Source organism: Oratosquilla oratoria, chromosome 8 (genome assembly GCF_046742065.1).
Source record: "Oratosquilla oratoria isolate Oo_2021 chromosome 8, ASM4674206v1, whole genome shotgun sequence".
Lineage (NCBI taxonomy): Eukaryota > Metazoa > Arthropoda > Malacostraca > Stomatopoda > Squillidae > Oratosquilla > Oratosquilla oratoria.
The window spans coordinates 35,903,453-35,921,956 of NC_134784.1; the positions used below are offsets into that span (position 1 = coordinate 35,903,453).

At 53.2% G+C, this 18,504-nt stretch overlaps 1 protein-coding gene across 1 annotated transcript in view; it reads left to right on the forward strand.

Moving 5' to 3' along the window:
- LOC143027347 (mucin-2-like) overlaps positions 1-18,504 on the forward strand; it is a 42,018-nt gene that overhangs the window by 529 nt on the left and 22,985 nt on the right. The gene's annotated exons all lie outside the window — the stretch shown is intronic.

Sequence of the window (18,504 nt, forward strand, 5' to 3'; positions counted from 1 at the left end):
CCTTTGTCAGAAGTGTTTGGTAGTTTTTCAAAATAATTCCAGACAGGATCATTTTTTCTGCCTGGAGGAACCACTCTGCCAGGTCCAGAAGACATCCTTCCTGGTTGATTCCAAAGCAGTGAGAAGCTGCTTACATAGAACAAGTTTCAACAAGAATCTTGTTGAAACTTGTTGTGGATATTACATTGATATATGTACTACATGTAGGCTTATACCATTCCTTGTATACTTCTGGCAAGTCTATATAACACTGCTCCTTATATTGATATGCTAAAAATGTCCTTTAGCAATCATATCGCATATCAGATAGCAATCCCACAATATTTAAAATCTATATAAAAAAAATCTATTGAAATCAAATCAATCTGATTTAAATAAAAAAAATCGAATTTTTATATTTAAAAAAAATATATATATAAAAAACATCGCCAACCCTGGTGTCCACTAACTTCATACAATAATACCTGTTGAGTCCCGCTAAAATTGGCATTTCAAAGCATAACAGTGCCTTAGAAATAGTTTCTTATTTCACTATAAAAGTTTATATTAACTTATACTACCTTGAATAAGTCAATAGTTGATATATTTGTCCTATATACAATGTTAGGTTTCTAGTTGTGATACATTTGTCCAATATAAAATGTTAGTTTACAAAGAAAGCAATGGCCTCCGCTAGCGGACCCAGGGATCTGGGTGCGCACGTACTGTGTAATAGTAGTCCTTGATATATATATATTGCTCGTGAGAAATGTAGTACTCACACATTTGAAAATCACAACTAACACCACATTCCGACGAAAGAAAGAGTTGAGTAAGCGAAACTATATTTCGTTTGCTAACTGCAATCCTCTTAAGTAGTACAAAGTGGAGGGAGGATACAAATTTAAATAGTAACCTCTTACAAGGGAAAGGGAACTTTGAAATGAATAAATGTCACTACCCCCACCCTATGTGACCTGAGAATGATATGAAGTCGGGTCAGGGGGAGGGGAAAGGAAACTTGTTGACAATTTGTTTGGTGATGAATATTCCTGATATTATATCTGGGCTCCATTGGTCCATGGAAATATTCATCGTGGGCAAATATTCAATTAATGTGGTTTCCACCATTTTCCATCTGAACCCAGAGCCTCATTCATAAATAAGGACGTTATCTACTCCTTTGTTCAACAGAATATTGCGGAAGGACTCTTCACCTCCAACTGTTGCACTTCATCCCATTTTACCTTTCCAAAGTTAAAGTCTCCAAAGTTATAATCTCGATATCTAGACAAAATTTCAAGTTAATACATATATGTTTCTTACTAATTATTTGGACGATATTTCACCCCAAACTCTCGTTTATGTAATTCGCAAAATCGTAATTTCCACCATTCCTTCTACTTTCACTACCTTCCACGTTACGCTCATTTTCACTACCATGATCACTCAATCGTCTGTTATTCTCGATAACACCTTCGCCCACTTCTGAAGCAAAATTTCATGTAAAAGTTCGGAAGCAAAAATTACATCTGATTCATTCAAATTAGATGCATTATGTTTCTAATGATGTTTATATGAATACCGTTATATGAGCGTAACGTAATTCTCATATTTTTTTTTCAGAAACCGAGGCTCAAACTACACTCGATCCACCACCAACTACTACACCCAACCTACCTCCCACTACTACACCCGATGTACCACCCACTACTACACCAGACCTACCTCCCACTACTACACCAGACCTACCTCCCACTACTACACCAGACCTACCTCCCACTACTACACCAGACATACCTCCCACTACTACACCCGACATACCTCCCACTACCACACCAGACCTACCTCCCACTACTACACCTGATCTACCTCCCACTACTACACCCGACCTACCTCCCACTACTACACCCGACTTACCTCCAACTACTACACCAGACCTACCTCCCACTACTACACCCGATCTACCTCCCACTACTACACCAGACCTACCTCCCACTACTACACCCGACCTACCTCCCACTACTACACCCGACCTACCTCCCACTACTACACCAGACCTACCTCCCACTACCACACCAGACCTACCTCCCACTACTACACACGACCTACCTCCCACTACTACACCCGACCTACCTCCCACAACTACACCAGACCTACCTCCCACAACTACACCCGATCTACCTCCCACTACTACACCCGACCTACCTCCCACTACTACACCAGACCTTCCTCCCACTACTACACCAGACCTACCTCCAACCACTACACCAGACCTACCTCCTACTACTACACCAGACATACCTCCCACTACTACACCCGACCTACCTCCCACTACTACACCCGATGTACCACCCACTACTACACCCGACATACCTCCCACTACTACACCAGACATACCTCCCACTACTACACCAGACATACCTCCCACTACTACACCAGACCTACCTCCCACTACTACACCAGACCTACCTCCCACTACTACACCCGATCTACCTCCAACTACTACACCCGACCTACCTCCCACTACTACACCTGACCTACCTCCTACTACTACACCAGACCTACCTCCCACTACTATACCAGACCTACCTCCCACCACTACACCCGATGTACCACCCACTACTACACCCGACCTGCCTCCCACTACTACACCAGACCTACCTCCCACTACTACACCAAACATACCTCCCACTACTACACCAGACCTACCTCCCACTACTACACCAGACCTACCTCCCACTACTACACCAGACTTACCTCCCACTACTACACCAGACCTACCTCCCACTACTACACCCGACCTTCCCCCCACTACTACACCAGACCTACCTCCCACCACTACACAGGACCTACCTCCCACTACTACACCAGACTTACCTCCCACTACTACACCAGACCTACCCCCCACTACTACACCAGACCTACCTCCCACTACTACACCCGACCTACCTCCCACTACTACACCCGACCTACCTCCCACTACTACACCCGATCTACCTCCCACTACTACACCCAACCTACCTCCCACTACTACACCCGACCTTCCTCCCACTACTACACCAGACCTACCTCCCACTACTACACCAGACCTATCCCCTACTACTACACCCGACCTACCTCCCACTACTACACCAGACCTACCTCCCACTACTACACCCGATGTACCTCCCACCACTACACCCGACCTACCTCCCACTACTACACCCAACCTACCTCCCACTACTACACCCGACCTTCCTCCCACTACTACACCAGACCTACCTCCCACTACTACACCAGACCTACCCCCTACTACTACACCAGACCTACCTCCCACTACTACACCAGACCTACCTCCCACTACTACACCCGATGTACCACCCACTACTACACCCGACTTACCTCCCACTACTACACCAGACCTACCTCCCACTACTACACCCGACATACCTCCCACTACTACACCCGACCTACATCCCACTACTACACCAGACCTACCCCCAACTACTACACCCGACCTACCTCCCACTACTACACCCGACCTGCCTCCCACTACTACACCAGACCTACCTCCCACTACTACACCAGACATACCTCCCACTACTACACCCGATCTACCTCCCACTACTACTCCCGACCTACCTCCCACTACTACACCAGACCTACCTCCCACTACTACACCAGACTTACCTCCCACTACTACACCAGACCTACCTCCCACTACTACACCAGACCTACCACCCACTACTACACCAGACCTACCACCCACAACTACACCAGACCTACCTCCCACTACTACACCAGACTTACCTCCCACTACTACACCAGACCTACCTCCCACTACTACACCAGACCTACCTCCCACTACTACACCCGACCTACCTCCCACTACTACACCCGACCTACCTCCCACTACTACACCAGACCTACCTCCCACTACTACACCAGACATACCTCCCACTACAACACCCGACCTACCTCCCACTACTACACCTGACCTACCTCCTACTACTACACCAGACCTACCTCCCACTACTATACCAGACCTACCTCCCACCACTACACCCGATGTACCACCCACTACTACACCCGACCTGCCTCCCACTACTACACCAGACCTACCTCCCACTACTACACCAGACATACCTCCCACTACTACACCCGACATACCTCCCACTACTACACCCGACCTACCTCCCACTACTACACCAGACCTACCTCCCACTACTACACCAGACTTACCTCCCACTACTACACCAGACCTACCTCCCACTACTACACCCGACCTTCCCCCCACTACTACACCAGACCTACCTCCCACCACTACACCAGACCTGCCTCCCACTACTACACCAGACTTACCTCCCACTACTACACCAGACCTACCCCCCACTACTACACCAGACCTACCTCCCACTACTACACCCGACCTACCTCCCACTACTACACCCGACCTACCTCCCACTACTACACCAGACCTACCTCCAACTACTACACCCGACCTACCTCCCACTACTACACCTGACCTACCTCCTACTACTACACCAGACCAACCTCCCACTACTATAGCAGACCTACCTCCCACCACTACACCCGATGTACCACCCACTACTACACCCGACCTGCCTCCCACTACTACACCAGACCTACCTCCCACTACTACACCAGACATACCTCCCACTACTACACCCGACATACCTCCCACTACTACACCCGACCTACCTCCCACTACTACACCAGACCTACCTCCCACTACTACACCAGACTTACCTCCCACTACTACACCCGACCTTCCCCCCACTACTACACCAGACCTACCTCCCACCACTACACCAGACCTACCTCCCACTACTACACCAGACTTACCTCCCACTACTACACCAGACCTACCTCCCACTACTACACCAGACCTACCTCCCACTACTACACCCGACCTACCTCCCACTACTACACCCGACCTACCTCCCACTACTACACCCGACCTACCTCCCACTACTACACCAGACCTACCTCCCACTACTACACCAGACATACCTCCCACTACAACACCCGACCTACCTCCCACTACTACACCAGACATACCTCCCACTACTACACCCGACCTACCTCCCACTACTACCCCCGACCTTCCTCCCACTACTACACCAGACATACCTCCCACCACACCACCAGACCTACCTCCCACTACTACACCAGACATACCTCCCACCACTACACCCGATCTACCTCCCACTACTACACCCGACCAACCTCCCACTACTACACCCGACCTACCTCCCACTACTACACCAGACATTCCTCCCACTACTACACCAGACCTTCCTCCCACTACTACACCCGACTTACCTCCCACTACTACACCCGACCTACCTCCCACTACTACACTTGACCTACCTCCTACCACTACACCAGACCTACCTCCCACTACTACACCAGACCTACCTCCCACTACTACACCCGATCTACCTCCCACTACTACACCCAACCTACCACCCACTACTACACCCGACCTTCCTCCAACTACTACACCAGACCTACCTCTCACTACTACACCAGACCTACCCCCTACTACTACACCAGACCTACCTCCCACTACTACACCAGACCTACCTCCCACTACTACACCCGAAGTACCACCCACTACTACACCCGACTTACCTCCCACTACTACACCAGACCTACCTCCCACTACTACACCCGACATACCTCCCACTACTACACCCGACCTACCTCCCACTACTACACCCGACCTACCCCCCACTACTACACCCGACCTACCTCCCACTACTACACCCGACCTGCCTCCCACTACTACACCAGACCTACCTCCCACTACTACACCAGACATACCTCCCACTACTACACCAGACATACCTCCCACTACTACACCCGACCTACCTCCCACTACTACACCAGACCTACCTCCCACTACTACACCAGACTTACCTCCCACTACTACACCAGACCTACCTCCCACTACTACACCCGACCTTCCCCCCACTACTACACCAGACCTACCTCCCACTACTACACCAGACCTACCTCCCACTACTACACCCGATGTACCACCCACTACTACACCCGACTTACCTCCCACTACTACACCAGACCTACCTCCCACTACTACACCCGACATACCTCCCACTACTACACCCGACCTACCTCCCACTACTACACCCGACCTACCCCCAACTACTACACCCGACCTACCTCCCACTACTACACCCGACCTGCCTCCCACTACTACACCAGACCTACCTCCCACTACTACACCAGACATACCTCCCACTACTACACCAGACATACCTCCCACTACTACACCCGACCTACCTCCCACTACTACACCAGACCTACCTCCCACTACTACACCAGACTTACCTCCCACTACTACACCAGACCTACCTCCCACTACTACACCCGACCTTCCCCCCACTACTACACCAGACCTACCTCCCACCACTACACCAGACATACCTCCCACTACTACACCAGACTTACCTCCCACTACTACACCAGACCTACCCCCCACTACTACACCAGACCTACCTCCCACTACTACACCCGACCTACCTCCCACTACTACACCCGACATACCTCCCACTACTACACCACACATACCTCCCACTACTACACCAGACATACCTCCCACTACTACACCAGACCTACCTCCCACTACTACACCAGACCTACCTCCCACTACTACACCCGATCTACCTCCAACTACTACACCCGACCTACCTCCCACTACTACACCTGACCTACCTCCTACTACTACACCAGACCTACCTCCCACTACTATACCAGACCTACCTCCCACCACTACACCCGATGTACCACCCACTACTACACCCGACCTGCCTCCCACTACTACACCAGACCTACCTACCACTACTACACCAGACATACCTCCCACTACTACACCCGACATACCTTTCACTACTACACCCGACCTACCTCCCACTACTACACCAGACCTACCTCCAACTACTACACCAGACTTACCTCCCACTACTACACCAGACCTACCTCCCACTACTACACCCGACCTTCCCCCCACTACTACACCAGACCTACCTCCCACCACTACACCAGACCTACCTCCCACTACTACACCAGACTTACCTCCCACTACTACACCAGACCTACCCCCCACTACTACACCAGACCTACCTCCCACTACTACACCCGACCTACCTCCCACTACTACACCCGACCTACCTCCCACTACTACACCAGACCTACCTCCAACTACTACACCCGACCTACCTCCCACTACTACACCTTACCTACCTCCTACTACTACACCAGACCTACCTCCCACTACTATACCAGACCTACCTCCCACCACTACACCCGATGTACCACCCACTACTACACCCGACCTGCCTCCCACTACTACACCAGACCTACCTCCCACTACTACACCCGACATACCTCCCACTACTACACCCGACCTACCTCCCACTACTACACCAGACCTACCTCCCACTACTACACCAGACTTACCTCCCACTACTACACCAGACCTACCTCCCACTACTACACCCGACCTTCCCCCCACTACTACACCAGACCTACCTCCCACCACTACACCAGACCTGCCTCCCACTACTACACCAGACTTACCTCCCACTACTACACCAGACCTACCCCCCACTACTACACCAGACCTACCTCCCACTACTACACCCGACCTACTTCCCACTACTACACCCGACCTACCTCCCACTACTACACCAGACCTACCTCCCACTACTACACCAGACATACCTCCCACTACTACACCCGACCTACCTCCCACTACTACACCAGACATACCTCCCACTACTACACCCGACCTACCTCCCACTACTACCCCCGACCTTCCTCCCACTACTACACCAGACCTACCTCCCACCACACCACCAGACCTACCTCCCACTACTACACCAGACATACCTCCCACTACTACACCCGATCTACCTCCCACTACTACACCCGACCTACCTCCCACTACTACACCCGACCTACCTCCCACTACTACACCAGACATTCCTCCCACTACTACACCAGACCTTCCTCCCACTACTACACCCGACTTACCTCCCACTACTACACCCGACCTACCTCCCACTACTACACCTGACCTACCTCCTACCACTACACCAGACCTACCTCCCACTACTACACCAGACCTTCCTCCCACAACTACACCCGACCTACCACCCTCTACTACACCAGAACTTCCTCCCACTACTACACCAGACCTACCTCCCACTACTACACCCGATCTACCTCCCACTACTACACCCAACCTACCTCCCACTACTACACCCGACCTTCCTCCCACTACTACACCAGACCTACCTCCCACTACTACACCAGACCTACCCCCTACTACTACACCAGACCTACCTCCCACGACTACACCAGACCTACCTCCCACTACTACACCCGATGTACCACCCACTACTACACCCGACTTACCTCCCACTACTACACCAGACCTACCTCCCACTACTACACCCGACATACCTCCCACTACTACACCCGACCTACCTCCCACTACTACACCCGACCTTCCCCCCACTACTACACCAGACCTACCTCCCACCACTACACCAGACCTACCTCCCACTACTACACCAGACTTACCTCCCACTACTACACCAGACCTACCCCCCACTACTACACCAGACCTACCTCCCACTACTACACCCGACCTACCTCCCACTACTACACCCGACCTACCTCCCACTACTACACCCGATCTACCTCCCACTACTACACCCAACCTACCTCCCACTACTACACCCGACCTTCCTCCCACTACTACACCAGACCTACCTCCCACTACTACACCAGACCTACCCCCTACTACTACACCCGACCTACCTCCCACTACTACACCAGACCTACCTCCCACTACTACACCCGATGTACCTCCCACCACTACACCCGACCTACCTCCCACTACTACACCCAACCTACCTCCCACTACTACACCCGACCTTCCTCCCACTACTACACCAGACCTACCTCCCACTACTACACCAGACCTACCCCCTACTACACCAGACCTACCTCCCACTACTACACCAGACCTACCTCCCACTACTACACCCGATGTACCACCCACTACTACACCCGACTTACCTCCCACTACTACACCAGACCTACCTCCCACTACTACACCCGACATACCTCCCACTACTACACCCGACCTACATCCCACTACTACACCAGACCTACCACCAACTACTACACCCGACCTACCTCCCACTACTACACCCGACCTGCCTCCCACTACTACACCAGACCTACCTCCCACTACTACACCAGACATACCTCCCACTACTACACCCGATCTACCTCCCACTACTACTCCCGACCTACCTCCCACTACTACACCAGACCTACCTCCCACTACTACACCAGACTTACCTCCCACTACTACACCAGACCTACCTCCCACTACTACACCCGACCTTCCCCCCACTACTACACCAGACCCACCTCCCACCACTACTCCAGACCTACCTCCCACTACTACACCAGACTTACCTCCCACTACTACACCAGACCTACCCCCCACTACTACACCAGACCTACCTCCCACTACTACACCCGACCTACCTCCCACTACTACACCCGACCTACCTCCCACTACTACACCAGACCTACCTCCCACTACTACACCAGACATACCTCCCACTACAACACCCGACCTACCTCCCACTACTACACCTGACCTACCTCCTACTACTACACCAGACCTACCTCCAACTACTATACCAGACCTACCTCCCACCACTACACCCGATATACCACCCACTACTACACCCGACCTGCCTCCCACTACTACACCAGACCTACCTCCCACTACTACACCAGACATACCTCCCACTACTACACCCGACATACCTCCCACTACTACACCCGACCTACCTCCCACTACTACACCAGACCTACCTCCCACTACTACACCAGACTTACCTCCCACTACTACACCAGACCTACCTCCCACTACTACACCCGACCTTCCCCCCACTACTACACCAGACCTACCTCCCACCACTACACCAGACCTGCCTCCCACTACTACACCAGACTTACCTCCCACTACTACACCAGACCTACCCCCCACTACTACACCAGACCTACCTCCCACTACTACACCCGACCTACCTCCCACTACTACACCCGACCTACCTCCCACTACTACACCAGACCTACCTCCAACTACTACACCCGACCTACCTCCCACTACTACACCTGACCTACCTCCTACTACTACACCAGACCAACCTCCCACTACTATAGCAGACCTACCTCCCACCACTACACCCGATGTACCACCCACTACTACACCCGACCTGCCTCCCACTACTACACCAGACCTACCTCCCACTACTACACCAGACATACCTCCCACTACTACACCCGACATACCTCCCACTACTACACCCGACCTACCTCCCACTACTACACCAGACCTACCTCCCACCACTACACCAGACTTACCTCCCACTACTACACCCGACCTTCCCCCCACTACTACACCAGACCTACCTCCCACCACTACACCAGACCTACCTCCCACTACTACACCAGACTTACCTCCCACTACTACACCAGACCTACCCCCCACTACTACCCCCGACCTTCCTCCCACTACTACACCAGACATACCTCCCACCACACCACCAGACCTACCTCCCACTACTACACCAGACATACCTCCCACTACTACACCCGATCTACCTCCCACTACTACACCCGACCTACCTCCCACTACTACACCCGACCTACCTCCCACTACTACACCAGACATTCCTCCCACTACTACACCAGACCTTCCTCCCACTACTACACCCGACTTACCTCCCACTACTACACCCGACCTACCTCCCACTACTACACCTGACCTACCTCCTACCACTACACCAGACCTACCTCCCACTACTACACACGACCTTCCTCCCACTACTACACCCGACCTACCTCCCTCTACTACACCAGACCTTCCTCCCAAAACTACACCAGACCTACCTCCCACTACTACACCCGATCTACCTCCCACTACTACACCCAACCTACCACCCACTACTACACCCGACCTTCCTCCCACTACTACACCAGACCTACCTCTCACTACTACACCAGACCTACCCCCTACTACTACACCAGACCTACCTCCCACTACTACACCAGACCTACATCCCACTACTACACCCGATGTACCACCCACTACTACACGCGACTTACCTCCCACTACTACACCAGACCTACCTCCCACTACTACACCCGACATATCTCCCACTACTACACCCGACCTACCTCCCACTACTACACCCGACCTACCCCCAACTACTACACCCGACCTACCTCCCACTACTACACCCGACCTGCCTCCTACTACTACACCAGACCTACCTCCCACTACTACACCAGACATACCTCCCACTACTACACCAGACATACCTCCCACTACTACACCCGACCTACCTCCCACTACTACACCAGACCTACCTCCCACTACTACACCAGACTTACCTCCCACTACTACACCAGACCTACCTCCCACTACTACACCCGACCTTCCCCCCACTACTACACCAGACCTACCTCCCACCACTACACCAGACCTACCTCCCACTACTACACCAGACTTACCTCCCACTACTACACCAGACCTACCCCCCACTACTACACCAGACCTACCTCCCACTACTACACCCGACCTACCTCCCACTACTACACCCGACCTACCTCCCACTACTACACCCGACATACCTCCCACTACTACACCACACATACCTCCCACTACTACACCACACATACCTCCCACTACTACACCAGACATACCTCCCACTACTACACCAGACCTACCTCCCACTACTACACCAGACCTACCTCCCACTACTACACCCGACCTACCTCCCACTACTACACCCGACACACCCGACCTACCTCCCACTACTACACCTGACCTACCTCCTACTACTACACCAGACCTACCTCCCACTACTATACCAGACCTACCTCCCACCACTACACCCGATGTACCACCCACTACTACACCCGACCTGCCTCCCACTACTACACCAGACCTACCTCTCATTACTACACCAGACATACCTCCCACTACTACACCCGACATACCTCCCACTACTACACCCGACCTACCTCCCACTACTACACCAGACCTACCTCCAACTACTACACCAGACTTACCTCCCACTACTACACCAGACCTACCTCCCACTACTACACCCGACCTTCCCCCCACTACTACACCAGACCTACCTCCCACCACTACACCAGACCTGCCTCCCACTACTACACCAGACTTACCTCCCACTACTACACCAGACCTACCCCCCACTACTACACCAGACCTACCTCCCACTACTACACCCGACCTACCTCCCACTACTACACCCGACCTACCTCCCACTACTACACCAGACCTACCTCCAACTACTACACCCGACCTACCTCCCACTACTACACCTTACCTACCTCCTACTACTACACCAGACCTACCTCCCACTACTATACCAGACCTACCTCCCACCACTACACCCGATGTACCACCCACTACTACACCCGACCTGCCTCCCACTACTACACCAGACCTACCTCCCACTACTACACCCGACATACCTCCCACTACTACACCCGACCTACCTCCCACTACTACACCAGACCTACCTCCCACTACTACACCAGACTTACCTCCCACTACTACACCAGACCTACCTCCCACTACTACACCTGACCTTCCCCCCACTACTACACCAGACCTACCTCCCACCACTACACCAGACCTGCCTCCCACTACTACACCAGACATACCTCCCACTACTACACCAGACCTACCCCCCACTACTACACCAGACCTACCTCCCACTACTACACCCGACCTACTTCCCACTACTACACCCGACCTACCTCCCACTACTACACCAGACCTACCTCCCACTACTACACCAGACATACCTCCCACTACTACACCCGACCTACCTCCCACTACTACACCAGACATACCTCCCACTACTACACCCGACCTACCTCCCACTACTACCCCCGACCTTCCTCCCACTACTACACCAGACCTACCTCCCACCACACCACCAGACCTACCTCCCACTACTACACCAGACATACCTCCCACTACTACACCCGATCTACCTCCCACTACTACACCCGACCTACCTCCCACTACTACACCCGACCTACCTCCCACTACTACACCAGACATTCCCCCCACTACTACACCAGACCTTCCTCCCACTACTACACCCGACTTACCTCCCACTACTACACCCGACCTACCTCCCACTACTACACCTGACCTACCTCCTACCACTACACCAGACCTACCTCCCACTACTACACCAGACCTTCCTCCCACAACTACACCCGACCTACCACCCTCTACTACACCAGAACTTCCTCCCACTACTACACCAGACCTACCTCCCACTACTACACCCGATCTACCTCCCACTACTACACCCAACCTACCTCCCACTACTACACCCGACCTTCCTCCCACTACTACACCAGACCTACCTCCCACTACTACACCAGACCTACCCCCTACTACTACACCAGACCTACCTCCCACGACTACACCAGACCTACCTCCCACTACTACACCCGATGTACCACCCACTACTACACCCGACTTACCTCCCACTACTACACCAGACCTACCTCCCACTACTACACCCGACATACCTCCCACTACTACACCCGACCTACCTCCCACTACTACACCCGACCTTCCCCCCACTACTACACCAGACCTACCTCCCACCACTACACAGGACCTACCTCCCACTACTACACCAGACTTACCTCCCACTACTACACCAGACCTACCCCCCACTACTACACCAGACCTACCTCCCACTACTACACCCGACCTACCTCCCACTACTACACCCGACCTACCTCCCACTACTACACCCGATCTACCTCCCACTACTACACCCAACCTACCTCCCACTACTACACCCGACCTTCCTCCCACTACTACACCAGACCTACCTCCCACTACTACACCAGACCTACCCCCTACTACTACACCCGACCTACCTCCCACTACTACACCAGACCTACCTCCCACTACTACACCCGATGTACCTCCCACCACTACACCCGACCTACCTCCCACTACTACACCCAACCTACCTCCCACTACTACACCCGACCTTCCTCCCACTACTACACCAGACCTACCTCCCACTACTACACCAGACCTACCCCCTACTACTACACCAGACCTACCTCCCACTACTACACCAGACCTACCTCCCACTACTACACCCGATGTACCACCCACTACTACACCCGACTTACCTCCCACTACTACACCAGACCTACCTCCCACTACTACACCCGACATACCTCCCACTACTACACCCGACCTACATCCCACTACTACACCAGACCTACCCCCAACTACTACACCCGACCTACCTCCCACTACTACACCCGACCTGCCTCCCACTACTACACCAGACCTACCTCCCACTACTACACCAGACATACCTCCCACTACTACACCCGATCTACCTCCCACTACTACTCCCGACCTACCTCCCACTACTACACCAGACCTACCTCCCACTACTACACCAGACTTACCTCCCACTACTACACCAGACCTACCTCCCACTACTACACCCGACCTTCCCCCCACTACTACACCAGACCTACCTCCCACAACTACACCAGACCTACCTCCCACTACTACACCAGACTTACCTCCCACTACTACACCAGACCTACCCCCCACTACTACACCAGACCTACCTCCCACTACTACACCCGACCTACCTCCCACTACTACACCCGACCTACCTCCCACTACTACACCAGACCTACCTCCCACTACTACACCAGACATACCTCCCACTACAACACCCGACCTACCTCCCACTACTACACCTGACCTACCTCCTACTACTACACCAGACCTACCTCCCACTACTATACCAGACCTACCTCCCACCACTACACCCGATGTACCACCCACTACTACACCCGACCTGCCTCCCACTACTACACCAGACCTACCTCCCACTACTACACCAGACATACCTCCCACTACTACACCCGACATACCTCCCACTACTACACCCGACCTACCTCCCACTACTACACCAGACCTACCTCCCACTACTTCTTGAGTGGTTTTTAGAAGTCCTACACCAGACTTACCTCCCACTACTACACCAGACCTACCTCCCACTACTACACCCGACCTTCCCCCCACTACTACACCAGACCTACCTCCCACCACTACACCAGACCTGCCTCCCACTACTACACCAGACTTACCTCCCACTACTACACCAGACCTACCCCCCACTACTACACCAGACCTACCTCCCACTACTACACCCGACCTACCTCCCACTACTACACCCGACCTACCTCCCACTACTACACCAGACCTACCTCCAACTACTACACCCGACCTACCTCCCACTACTACACCTGACCTACCTCCTACTACTACACCAGACCAACCTCCCACTACTATAGCAGACCTACCTCCCACCACTACACCCGATGTACCACCCACTACTACACCCGACCTACCTCCCACTACTACACCAGACCTACCTCCCACTACTACACCAGACATACCTCCCACTACTACACCCGACATACCTCCCACTACTACACCAGACCTACCTCCCACTACTACACCAGACCTACCTCCCACTACTACACCAGACTTACCTCCCACTACTACACCCGACCTTCCCCCCACTACTACACCAGACCTACCTCCCACCACTACACCAGACCTACCTCCCACTACTACACCAGACTTACCTCCCACTACTACACCAGACCTACCCCCCACTACTACACCAGACTTACCTCCCACTACTACACCCGACCTACCTCCCACTACTACACCCGACCTACCTCCCACTACTACACCAGACCTACCTCCCACTACTACACCAGACATACCTCCCACTACAACACCCGACCTACCTCCCACTACTACACCAGACATACCTCCCACTACTACACCCGACCTACCTCCCACTACTACCCCCGACCTTCCTCCCACTACTACACCAGATATACCTCCCACCACACCACCAGACCTACCTCCCACTACTACACCATACATACCTCCCACTACTACACCCGATCTACCTCCCACTACTACACCCGACCTACCTCCCACTACTACACCCGACCTACCTCCCACTACTACACCAGACATTCCTCCCACTACTACACCAGACCTTCCTCCCACTACTACACCCGACTTACCTCCCACTACTACACCCGACCTACCTCCCACTACTACACCTGACCTACCTCCTACCACTACACCAGACCTACCTCCCACTACTACACCAGACCTTCCTCCCACTACTACACCCGACCTACCTCCCTCTACTACACCAGACCTTCCTCCCACTACTACACCAGACCTACCTCCCACTACTACACCCGATCTACCTCCCACTACTACACCCAACCTACCACCCACTACTACACCCGACCTTCCTCCCACTACTACACCAGACCTACCTCTCACTACTACACCAGACCTACCCCCTACTACTACACCAGACCTACCTCCCACTACTACACCAGACCTACCTCCCACTACTACACCCGATGTACCACCCACTACTACACCCGACTTACCTCCCACTACTACACCAGACCTACCTCCCACTACTACACCCGACATACCTCCCACTACTACACCCGACCTACCTCCCACTACTACACCCGACCTACCCCCAACTACTACACCCGACCTACCTCCCACTACTACACCCGACCTGCCTCCCACTACTACACCAGACCTACCTCCCACTACTACACCAGACATACCTCCCACTACTACACCAGACATACCTCCCACTACTACACCCGACCTACCTCCCACTACTACACCAGACCTACCTCCCACTACTACACCAGACATACCTCCCACTACTACACCAGACTTACCTCCCACTACTACACCCGACCTTCCCCCCACTACTACACCAGACCTACCTCCCACCACTACACCAGACCTACCTCCCACTACTACACCAGACTTACCTCCCACTACTACACCAGACCTACCCCCAACTACTACACCAGACCTACCTCCCACTACTACACCCGACCTACCTCCCACTACTACACCCGACATACCTCCCACTACTACACCACACATACCTCCCACTACTACACCACACATACCTCCCACTACTACACCAGACATACCTCCCACTACTACACCAGACCTACCTCCCACTACTACACCCGATCTACCTCCAACTACTACACCCGACCTACCTCCCACTACTACACCTGACCTACCTCCTACTACTACACCAGACCTACCTCCCACTACTATACCAGACCTACCTCCCACCACTACACCCGATGTACCACCCACTACTACACCCGACCTGCCTCCCACTACTACACCAGACCTACCTCCCACTACTACACCAGACATACCTCCCACTACTACACCCGACATACCTCCCACTACTACACCCGACCTACCTCCCACTACTACACCAGACCTACCTCCAACTACTACACCAGACTTACCTCCCACTACTACACCAGACCTACCTCCCACTACTACACCCGACCTTCCCCCCACTACTACACCAGACCTACCTCCCACCACTACACCAGACATACCTCCCACTACAACACCCGACTTACCTCCCACTACTACACCAGACCTACCTCCCACTACTACACCCGACCTACCTCCCACTACTACCCCCGACCTTCCTCCCACTACTACACCAGACCTACCTCCCACCACACCACCAGACCTACCTCCCACTACTACACCAGACATACCTCCCACTACTACACCCGATCTACCTCCCACTACTACACCCGACCTACCTCCCACTACTACACCCGACCTACCTCCCACTACTACACCAGACATTCCTCCCACTACTACACCAGACCTTCCTCCCACTACTACACCCGACTTACCTCCCACTACTACACCAGACCTACCACCCACTACTACACCAGACCTTCCTCCCACTACTACACCCGACCTACCTCCCTCTACTACACCAGACCTTCCTCCCACTACTACACCAGACCTACCTCCCACTACTACACCCGATCTACCTCCCACTACTACACCCAACCTACCTCCCACTACTACACCCGACCTACCTCCCACTAGTACACCCGACCTACCTCCCACTACTACACCAGACCTACCTCCCACTACTACACCAGACATACCTCCCACTACAACACCCGACCTACCTCCCACTACTACACCAGACATACCTCCCACTACTACACCCGACCTACCTCCCACTACTACCCCCGACCTTCCTCCCACTACTACACCAGACCTACCTCCCACCACAACACCAGACCTACCTCCCACTACTACACCAGACATACCTCCCACTACTACACCCGATCTACCTCCCACTACTACACCCGACCTACCTCCCACCACTACACCCGACCTACCTCCCACTACTACACCAGACATTCCTCCCACTACTACAC